This window comes from Parus major, chromosome 1, assembly GCF_001522545.3.
Source record: "Parus major isolate Abel chromosome 1, Parus_major1.1, whole genome shotgun sequence".
Taxonomy (NCBI): Eukaryota; Metazoa; Chordata; class Aves; order Passeriformes; family Paridae; genus Parus; species Parus major.
Window position 1 is genome coordinate 32,653,510 of NC_031768.1, and position 10,585 is coordinate 32,664,094.

The 10,585-nt window shown below is 42.1% G+C and overlaps 1 protein-coding gene across 2 annotated transcripts in view; it reads right to left on the reverse strand.

Annotated features, from left to right (window-relative positions):
• CYFIP1 (cytoplasmic FMR1 interacting protein 1) overlaps positions 1-5,757 on the reverse strand; it is a 74,995-nt gene extending 69,238 nt beyond the window's left edge. Inside the window, exon 1 of one of the 2 annotated variants that reach the window (XM_015628422.3) lies at positions 5,596-5,757. The gene's annotated coding sequence lies outside the window, so the exon portion shown is untranslated. The remainder of the gene's footprint in view (positions 1-5,595) is intronic. The other variant, XM_015628413.3, reaches the window with a different exon arrangement.
• Between the last annotated feature and the right edge of the window lie 4,828 nt (positions 5,758-10,585).

A 10,585-nucleotide genomic window follows, 5' to 3' on the forward strand; every position in this document is an offset into this window, starting at 1 on the left:
TTAAAAAATCTATCATTATGTGCATTTCTGTGAGGAGAGAGTGAATCAGACAAGGAGTAAATCGTGGTTTAGTAGTTCTCTTAAAAAAACTTAGGAAATAGTACAGGACAAAGTAGAAGAGAAAACAAAAAATAAATAAATCTTAATTTCTTAAGCTCTCTTTTTCCTCAGAAAGAGCTCACCATATGTAGCATTTTATACAAGAAAATATGCAGCTTCAGTGAAAATTCATCCAAAGCTTTGCTTCAGATATCACCTAACAAGCATTCACATCTATCTTGAGGCATGTGTCATGACAGTTTGCCTGAACTTCACACTCAGAATCTATAATTCAGGGTACTCTCCTTATTGATTTTATATCACCAAACCCACTTAAAAGAATTAGAGTTATATTGAAAGAAGGCTATAAATAGCTTCAGTTCAACAGCATTTTTATTTCCTGCCAACAAAGTGTCCATGTCCCTATCAGAAATTAAAGTACTTTAAAATGAAGTATAGCACTCACATATTTTTATCTGAACCCTGGAAAAAAATCTCTTGTATAGGTGTAGTGTATAAAGCAAGAATCTCCAAAAGCACCTTGTGTCATTTGCACAGCTGGAATCACTACAAAGTGTATCAACTCTTGAGACTCATAGCCTAACATAAAACCACAGTACTGGTTCTTAAATGTTTGTTTCTAAAACCAAAAGTACCGTTATTTTTTTTCCTTTTACTTTAGAATATAGTAATTCATAAGAACATTACTGAGACTCAACCCTGCTAATCATTTGCAGAGTGTCATCTAGTAAGTATAAGTCTCTACACTGCCTGAATTCTTAAGATGCCTTTCAGTGGATGGAGGGGAGGAGGGATGACATTTTTTTTCCACCAAATGCACTTGGTGGAAAAAAAGTTTGTCACTCTATTACCTCCTGACCAACACTGCCAGAAAGCAGATCTGCAAAAACCAGCCATGTGAAAGGCTTGCTGAAAGATAGACTGTTAAACTAGAATAAAATACTAAATACTACCAGTATTTGGCTCAAGCAAAGAGAAATCAGGCAAGTTCACCCCACAAAAAAACCACTGTGTAAGCTGGGAGCACTCACAAACCAGGAAAAGGAGGGCACCACAGCCTGCTGCCCTGGCATTTACCTCTGATGAAAGCAAGAACAGGAGGGCCCATTCCACACGTGTTACCTGATTTTTATTTCTCTGTAGTCTTTGAGAAGAGTACAGCAGGGACCTCACGTGTTTTACTTCAATGACTAAGGGGGCTGCAAATCCACAGCAGACCACAGCTGGCTAAGGCCCACACAGTGGGTGCCTAGCAGGCAGCTAATTTAGCAATGAAGGGATTTCTACCCTGACAGTCCTCCCTGAGCTCACCATCAGACTGATGCCCTGCCCTCACCCCATCCCTTCCAGCAGGAACAGAGGTCTGGCAGAATGAAACAGCTACAGAAAATGTGGGGAAGGGACAGAGCAGCAGAACACAAGTGCTGCTCCTCAGGAGCAGGGACCACCACCAGCTGGGAAGGCTTGGAGAGATGGGCTCCCTCTCCAACACCCCAAGCCAGATCTGTGCTCAACTCGCCTGCCCACAATCTTAAATTACCTCTCCCACAATGGTCTTTCTGCAGAAAGGCTACACAGCTATAAATTCACTTGCTGTCTGCTGATGGTCAGCCTGAGGGAAAGGGGGGTTCTTCTGAGATGGCAAATGCCTGATGATTATTTGTGCCATAACAACCTTTACCACAACTCTACTTTTTACAGTTTAAGTCCAAGATAGCCACTTTTCCCCCAAAACACTGAAGTGTGTGAATACAGGATTTTCACACACATTTGTGAGTGCACATATATTTAGAGACATAATAGAGGTAGACAGTAAATAGTACATACTGACACAGAGAAGATCTTTTCAATCTTACAAAGAAAACAAGCTTCAGGATTTTTGCCAGTGTGTTTACAAGAGATAAAGAGCTACCCTAAGTATCATATAATATTTTTGGTGCCAAGAGATAGAAAGATTAAATGCTGTTTTGCAACCTCTGTCTTCTTGTGGCAAGTCTCATCAATGCATCATACATTACTTTTACCACCAGAAGGGCAGTGATGTGGATTAATGGAATTACATTTTGACAAAGCAAATCAATACGTACTCTGTTATCAGTATTACACAGCAAAGTGTGCCCCCGAGCCCTACTAATGTCAGCTTCTAAGGGCAGACGTGCAGTAAAGAACCCTAAACTGACATATGTAGCTTAAAATATAAAGCACCATTACCAAGCTGTGAGTTTTTGTAGGTATACAGTCATATGTCACAATGTCAAAATGTCCTTCTTTCATTTTACTTTCTCAGTTCTGCATAAAAACCAGGACAAGGGTTGGTGGCTTTATTTGTTCTAGATACAAATACTATAAATATGTAGCCAAAAAGTAGCAAGATGCCCCTGAAGAGTAAAGTCAGCCAGAGGCCACTTGTAACAAGGTATATGTTCTACAGATATCAAGAATTTACAAACCTGTTACATTTACCTCATCCCTGAGAACACGTTCACAGGGAAGCTCAGGTAATGTTTAAATGAATCCCATTCCCACGCGCATGGATGGATCCACCTCGAGCCAGTTCACTGGCCCGTCACGCCTGGGTTGTGCCAAACTCCTGTAGCATCCCTAGGTAAACAAGCACTTAGCTTGATTCAAGCATAACTGCTTATTAAGTTGGGGCTTGCCATAGTAGCTGAAGTTATTTTAAGACGTATAAGCAGTGGAAATTTAAAATCTCACACAGTCACTGTTTCAAGAGCAGTGAAGTCAATCGCACAGCTGACTTCGACTCAGCAGGGTAAAATTTGCTGCCCAGCATTCAAGTTCACTTTACTTGTTGTATTTTACTTTACTCATTTACAGCAAAAGAACCACTTGAAGAACTTGCCCAGAGAACACAGGGCAAAAACTGCAAAATGAAACTCACTTGACATGCACATAGACAGGCATGGAAATTGCATTAAAATTAATTTTCTCCTGTATAGCATTGCAAGCAGTTCTAGCAGTTTCAGGCCAGAGGATGAATAAAACTGTTTCCACAAAAAAGAGCTCTGTGGGGATTTTTTGTTTCATCTTTTTCTTCCAATCTTACAGCTCAATTCCAACCACTCTGAAATTTCCACCTCAACCTGAATATCTTGGAAATCTTCAAGAAACAAATGTAAAAATAAAAATCAGATGATTCTGACAAGCGAGTTACAGCAAGATTTTAAAGCCTACCATTGGGAACAAGTCACCTTCCAAGACAAGTCTCTCCCAGAATGAATAAACAAAGCACTAAACAAAACGTAAGGAGTATATCACACAAACATCTAACATGGAACACATAGCTGGAACAGACTTCTGGTAGTTACTTAATTATGCTACAAAGTCAGCATAATGGACCAAGAGAATCTGTTGGTTTAAGGCCAGAGGACAATTTCCATCTAAGGCAAATTGAAGAAACAAGAATTTTGTTAATGAAGACTTTGGATATTACAGGTACATAACTAAAGGACTTTTAATGAAACTAAATTTAACTAAATGAGCTTTTTTTGTAAGTCACACATCCAGAAGCTAAAAACTGAGAAGTCTGAATTGTTGGTGGAACATTCCCTTTCTTATAACATATATTTTTTAAAAAAAATTTAAACAACTTAGATATTTACCTCCCTTTAAGTTTAAACACTGTGATATCTATTATGGGAGAAATTTTAAATTAGCAGAGATGAGAATAATTCATAGACCACTCCACTCTCCACATCAGGACCCTCAAAAGAAACTGACAAACCCAAGACCTATAAATAAAACAAAGTCTTTCCCATCTTCAAGCAGGGATGTTTGGGGGGGTTGGGGGGGGAGAGTATTTGGGTGTTTAGTGGGGGGGAGAGTATTTGGGTGTTTTTCTAAGACTCAGAGAGGTTTATTCTCAGAATACATAAATTAGCTGTGACAACCTGAAAACCAAAGTACATTAGAGATATTCCATCAAGTACATAGTCCCTATTAAAAAAAATAAAATAAAATCTAAGCTGCTACAAAGAAAGACTGACATATGCTTTTTAGAGGGCAAGCCAAACAATCTTTGATGATACTGGGGTTAAGCCTTCCCAATGCTGTACAGACTTCCAAATTCCTCCTCCTCCCTCCTGGCAGCTACAGAGACAACTGGCTGCCTATACTAGCCAGACTTCACAGACCAGTTGCCTGAGAAAGCTTAAAGAGCCTTTTACACTAGAACAGGAGAAACTCTGTGTTTACAAAAGTAAAAAAAAACAAACAACACTTTTTTAAAAGTAAAAGTTAATTTAAGTCCCATTTAATTTAAGAATCAGAATTTAAGTAAGGAGTAGCAATGTTTTTTTCTATCACATAGCTCAGACATTCTCAGAGCATAAAATTCCTTAAGTACCATTAATAAAAACATAATTCAGAGATTGATGAATTGCATTACAGTATTATTAGAAACTCAATTTTGAAGAAAACACTACCCAACAACACAGCATATGTACATGTTCACTAAGCTGATTATAATAAAGTTATGCCAAATAAGTAACCGGAATGTAATAAGGACTGGAGCTGCTCATTAGCCTAAGCTTTCCATTTCCCACAGTTTACAGAAAAGCCTGACCTTCTAATTAAGAAGAAATTCCTCCAGCTAGCTTTCCTTCTCCTCCAATACTCGCTCTCCAAGCCAGCACTTCAGGCAGCCTGGCTACATCCCACAAAGACAACTTCCTCCCAACAGCCTTCCTGGCACAAACAACCATTTACATGTCTAAATGCTACTCCATCCTGCCATCAAACGGCACAGGAATAAAAATCAAAGCAATGAGAACCTACTGAAAGGCAAATAATTAGCAGAGATGTTGGTGAACTACAGGAATACTCAGAAAGATGAAGTGCATGTCTATCTTCACCTTTTCTCATTAGACAGGAGGGATGGGATTGCAGACCATCCATCTGGTCATTTTCAAGCTTATAGCGCTGCTGTCATTAACAACAGAGTTATTTTTACTGGATAATTCTCAAGTTCCTCGTGAGGAAGTTATTCCACGTCCTTAGACAGACACTACTTCCTCTGACGAGTGGGATGAACCTGCACAGAGCTTTTTACTTTTTTTTTTCCCCATCTAGCCCACTCCAAGATAGCCTAGGAGGCAGAACTCTGACCACTCGAATGTTGCAGACACACGGGCCAAGCAGGCGAGAGAACAAGCTAAACCTTACACCCAGAAATAAAAACCAAAAAAGGCTTTTAGGTAAGCACCACTGAGGGACCCATCCCGCCTGAGGGCACGGCCGCCTGCCCGCAGCGCCCGGCCACGGCTCCGCACGGCCCTGCCCGCCGCGCCCCCGGGCACCGCCCGAGCAGCGGGACCCCCGCGGCACCTCCCAGCTCCGGGCAGCACCAGATACCGGGTGGGGGATAAACAACCCCCCAGTAAGAGTACGGGGCTCACGGTTACCAGCAAGACGGGCGCAGCGGGGGCACGGAGCAGCCCGGCCCCGCAGACGAAAAGCCCGAATTGAGAGGAGGGGGCGAAGGCGCCCGGAGGGGCCCCGGGATGCGCTGCTCACCCGCTCTCCGCCGGCTCCCGGGAGCGGCGCTGCCCGGCGGCGGGAGGAGCCCGTCTGTCTGTCTGTCCGCCCGCCCGGGGGCTCCGCTCGGCCCGGCCACTGAGGGTCGCGTCGGCCCGGCGGCTCCGCTCCTGGGCCGCGCCTGGCAGGGAGTTTCCTGTCTGACTCACTTCAGCCGGGAGTTGCGCAGGGAAACACCCTTCCTGCCGCTCCAGCTCCTCCTCCTCCCGCCTCATCCCAAACCTGCCGCCCCTTCCCGCCCCCTGCAGGCTCCGGCTCCAGCTCCTCCTCCTCCCGGGGAGCCGGGAATACTCCCGGAGCTGCTGAAGGCGGCTGAGCTGCGTCCCGGACCGGCCCTGTGCTTTTAATGAAAGCGACTCTTCCTACGCCCTGTACACGGGGCAATCTGTCTCTCGGAACACAAATCTACGCCCAGGTCGACCGTGCCCACTCGTACAAACCCAGACGGTACAATCCGGCGTCCGCAGAGAAAACCAGCGCCCCAGGGGCACCGGGGAGGGCAGTAACAGGTCAGTGGAGGGGCTTCCCACTTCACAACTCTGCCAGCATGGCGAGGGAAAGACACCAGCCGTAAAGATGAAAAACCTAACCTTAAAAAATCAAAAGGGATCGCGTGAGGGAGAAAAAACCTTTAAACATCCTGCAGAGTGCTCATGCCTGTGGTGTTCGTATCCGAAACAACCAGACTTAATTAAAAGCAAAACCATAAAAAAATCGGCAAGTTGCTATTTGACAACTTCCCACTAACTTTTCTGTAGACCACATCAAACATATGTAGTTTCCTATTTTAAAGTTTTCTTACTTTTTCCATGCAGTGTTCTCCCACTGAAGTTCAGCTTTACTTGTTCAAGATTCCATCTAATGAACTTCACACTGCACCACAAAATCAAACTGCCCTTTTATTTTTCACGGAAAACTGTTCTTTTTCATGGACGTTTCTCAAAATTGCACTTTCCAGCCACTATTTTATGGCAGAGGGAATTCACAAACTACTCCACATAGAGAATAGTCACCTAAGAGCATGGGAACTTCCAAACATTTTTTCATCAAAACCTACTTTTGACTGTATTGCTTGTATTTGTCTACTTTAAGTTGCATCCAACATTTTATTTACTCTTGAAAAGACTCTCTAATCATAATCAGACTGCACATTGTTGCCAAAGCAAGCATTTCTAAGGCTCTGTTTTCAACAGCTGTTCAGGGGACACTGTGCAATATGATTTTTGTGCTGAGAACAGAAGTGTTTTACTTCAATTATTGGTAGTTGAGTTTTTCCCCAAAAAGTTTGCACTGCCTCAAGTTTCTTTAAATAATCGTTTTGTAATAGCATCTAAAAGAAAGCCTGTGAAGAATGGGGATAAGGTGCTAAACCTCCAGTTTTCATTATTTCAAGTATGATCCAATCCAATTATTCCACAGTTTCCATATCATCAACAATTTCCACAGCTTGTGGAGAAGTTATGCATCATTGCAAGATGTTAACATTACTATTTCATCATATCAGACACATCCTCATAGCCACGTTTTTTCCTAATACTGGAACATAGTCTTTTCTATGAAACAATTCTTTAGGACATGGCTGCTATTCTCTGTCTGTATATATTTGTAAACATCTCGAGTGCATATACCGAATTAATTCATTTCAATTCCTTTCAACCATCACAGCTTCTTATCAGCCTAACTTTTTAACCCATCTCAAGCAAATGTGTAATATACAACCAGAGCTGGATCCTTCCATTTCTAACATGACACCTGATTGTCTCCAATCCACAGGATGCTATCTATCCTATGCCCTTTTCTAAAAACTCTACTTGGGACAAGGAGCTTGATTAAGTAAATTACTTGCCTTTGTAATGCAGACTTAGTTTTGTTTCCTTGTCCTGAGCAAGTGCAAATTCAGAACAGCCTTGTCTTAATGCAACCACTCGGCTTACATCAGCAATGAGACACATCTGTTACGGGGCCACAACAGAGCAGCAAGGACAGCAAAGTCAGAAGCTCCCCATGAGATCTGATAAACACCAGCTTGACCCCACATGGGCAATACTTCATAGTCTTCCAGTCTGTCACAAGCTAGACCACCACTGTGGCTCCCCTACTTGCTGAAAGCCAGCTAGTGCCAGGAACTGCTGCTCTGTATGAAAGCAAGACTGCCAAGCACCACTTTCCTGTCCAGGAAACAACAGCTTGTCCTAAGGATTGGCTGATGCCCCACATCTTGCTATTTTCATCTAAATACCTGACTGGGCAAAGGAGCTGCTTCCCCACTGCTGAGGCAATCTGCTTTTTATTAGCATTCCTATACATCAGTTTATAATAACCCATAAGATCATATAAAAAAAAGTAGATTATGGTACACAGCTACTCAAGATCTGTGCTGTTTTTTTCTATTATTTGATATAGGAATTAGACAATCACATTTTACCATCTGAAAGTCTATGGTCTCATGTAACATGTGGCATGCCTATCAGAACCATTTTAAGTGAGGCCACCTAATACCATTCCAGATGCCTGATTTAATTCTGTAATGCACTCACAACTCCCTGCTCTTTCTGTGGAAACTTAAGTGGAACTTAAGTAGTACAATGACAGTACCTGATTAAAGATGTTCAGGAGGTCTCCATGACCTTCTTCTCCCTCTACTGTATTTGTCCTTCTCAATGATCCCTGCTACACTGAATACAGACCTTCTATGTGTAGCTAAAGATACATGTATCTACATATTCCCAATCAATCCAATTCACTAACTGATATCCTAGCCTCTGGAAGTTAGGTGTGGTTTTCATCAGGCCAGACTAACTGGCATTTTGAGATCCTTTATTGGGTGGAATTTATTTTAACCTGATTTTAACCCATGCCCATCAACAATCTTTAGGAAGATCTGCAACAGTAATGTATCATGCTCCTGGCAATTTATGTACCCTGCACCAAAACCACACAAGTATCAGATAATATGGTAGTAACAAGCTTAATCAATTGTTTGAAGACTAGACAAAACCTTTGTTCAAGGCCCTGTGCTGCAGGACAGCCACAGGTCTACTTCCTGAATTCTAGATAATTTCACTTTATTTTTACTTTTCTTCTTTGGGCTTTTAAGTATTTATCCAAAGGCAATGAAAGAATCTTTTCCAGGATCCCATAGGATTACATGGAAGAGTTTCATTCCACAGCAGCCTGAGAACTTCAACAGGGATCTTGTGGTCTACTGTGTCTAAGATGGTGATGTTACTCTCTGGTTTTGCAAATATTTTGGTGTTTAAGCTTAACAACATATCTAGCTATTCATTTAATTTTTCTTACCTGCTGAGTTCAGAGATTTTTCATCCTCATAAAGAGCACAAGAAACAGTCATGACCTGAGACAGAAAGGTATTTACAAAATCATGATAGGTAATGGTCCCAATGACCTCAAGAACAGGACATCATACAAGAAAGCAGGTAACTGTCTACAAATCAGTTTAAAAATTAAATCCAACTTCTGGCAACATATCAGCCATCTGTCCATACTCTAAAAAACTGGACAAGATTTTTCACACTGCAAGTCAGCACAGACTTGATGGTGTATCTGGCAAAAGGTTTAAAGCCAGCAAGGCTACAAAAATATTATATGGTTCCACATTACATAGAGTAACGCATTGTTTCAGCTCTCAGGAGATAGGCACCTATGAAGAGGACAGCACTTGGGAGAGCTTAAGCAGAAGAGACCAAACCTAAAGCAGCATCTCAGAAGTCACAATGAGCAAAGGGAGAACCTGACCCACTGCAGGAAGCCTACACCAGCTACTTAAACAGGTAACTCCTATTATGAGCCCTTCACTTCACAAGGCCTTACACAAATGCAGTGATCTGGCCACTCATACCTACCTTTAATTCCAGGAAAAGCCAGATTCCTACTCCTGAGTGCCCATGTCCTGCCAAAAGCACAGCTGAGAACAGCAGGTGTGCTTCATATTCATAAATACTTATTAGCACATGATGACACCTGCAGCTCTCTGGTTCCCATATCCCTCCTAGTGCTGAGTGACACCATCTGAAAGGGATCTGAGCAAGCAGGGTTCCCTAATTCTGCTTTCCAGCGCCCTGAAACACTAGACCAAGGCTGTATTGTTAACTCATAGGGATGTAACTCTCTATGTGTATACAACGGGCCCATGTCCCCCCAGTCTGCTTTCCAAACCTGCTGCACACTGTGCTGCCAAACCACCCCAGAGCCCTCCCAACTCCCTCATAGACAATAACACTTGTTAAATCCTTTCTTGATCCAATTACAAATTACATTATTTTTGCTCATGCAGGACATCAATGCAGAAATCAGAGCATGTATGTTAGACAATTCTGCCCCAAACTCCAGCCCTGTCTCTTTATCCCTGGTAACTTCATTAGTTCCCTAGGCCCTCAGACCTGTGATCCTGTGCAACCTTCCCAGCAATCAATGCACAGTGCAGCAACAAGACACTACAACAGCCAGCAAACACCAATACAATCAGTGAGCAAAGGTTTTTCTCTAAGTGTGCAAAGTAGTACAAGAAGAAAGCTGAAAAATTTGCAAATCTTTAGTTAGCAAGATTAAAAAGTACGTCAGAGGAATATTTTATATTTTTAATCAGCCAGTAATTTAGCATTGCTATCTTTAATCCATGCTCCCATGGAAACCATCCAATCAACAACTGGCTGCTAACTTTCTTTATCAAGAGTTTGACACAAGCAAAGGTCCTCAACGACCCAGTGGTTAATTAGGGGATATTAAAAATAGACAGCAAAGAAAGCACTGGTGAATTTACGAACTCAGTGCTAAAATGTGGCCGAGAGATAACAGCAGCCCACAGGAAAAAATAAAGAAAGAGAAGTAACGATTCAGATAAGGGCTTGTATGCTGCAACTCTGCTAAGACTACACCCAGAAGTTAATGAGAAAAAATAAAGGTAGAAATGAAATTGTGACAGCATCCAATAATGGAGTGTGTTCTTTTC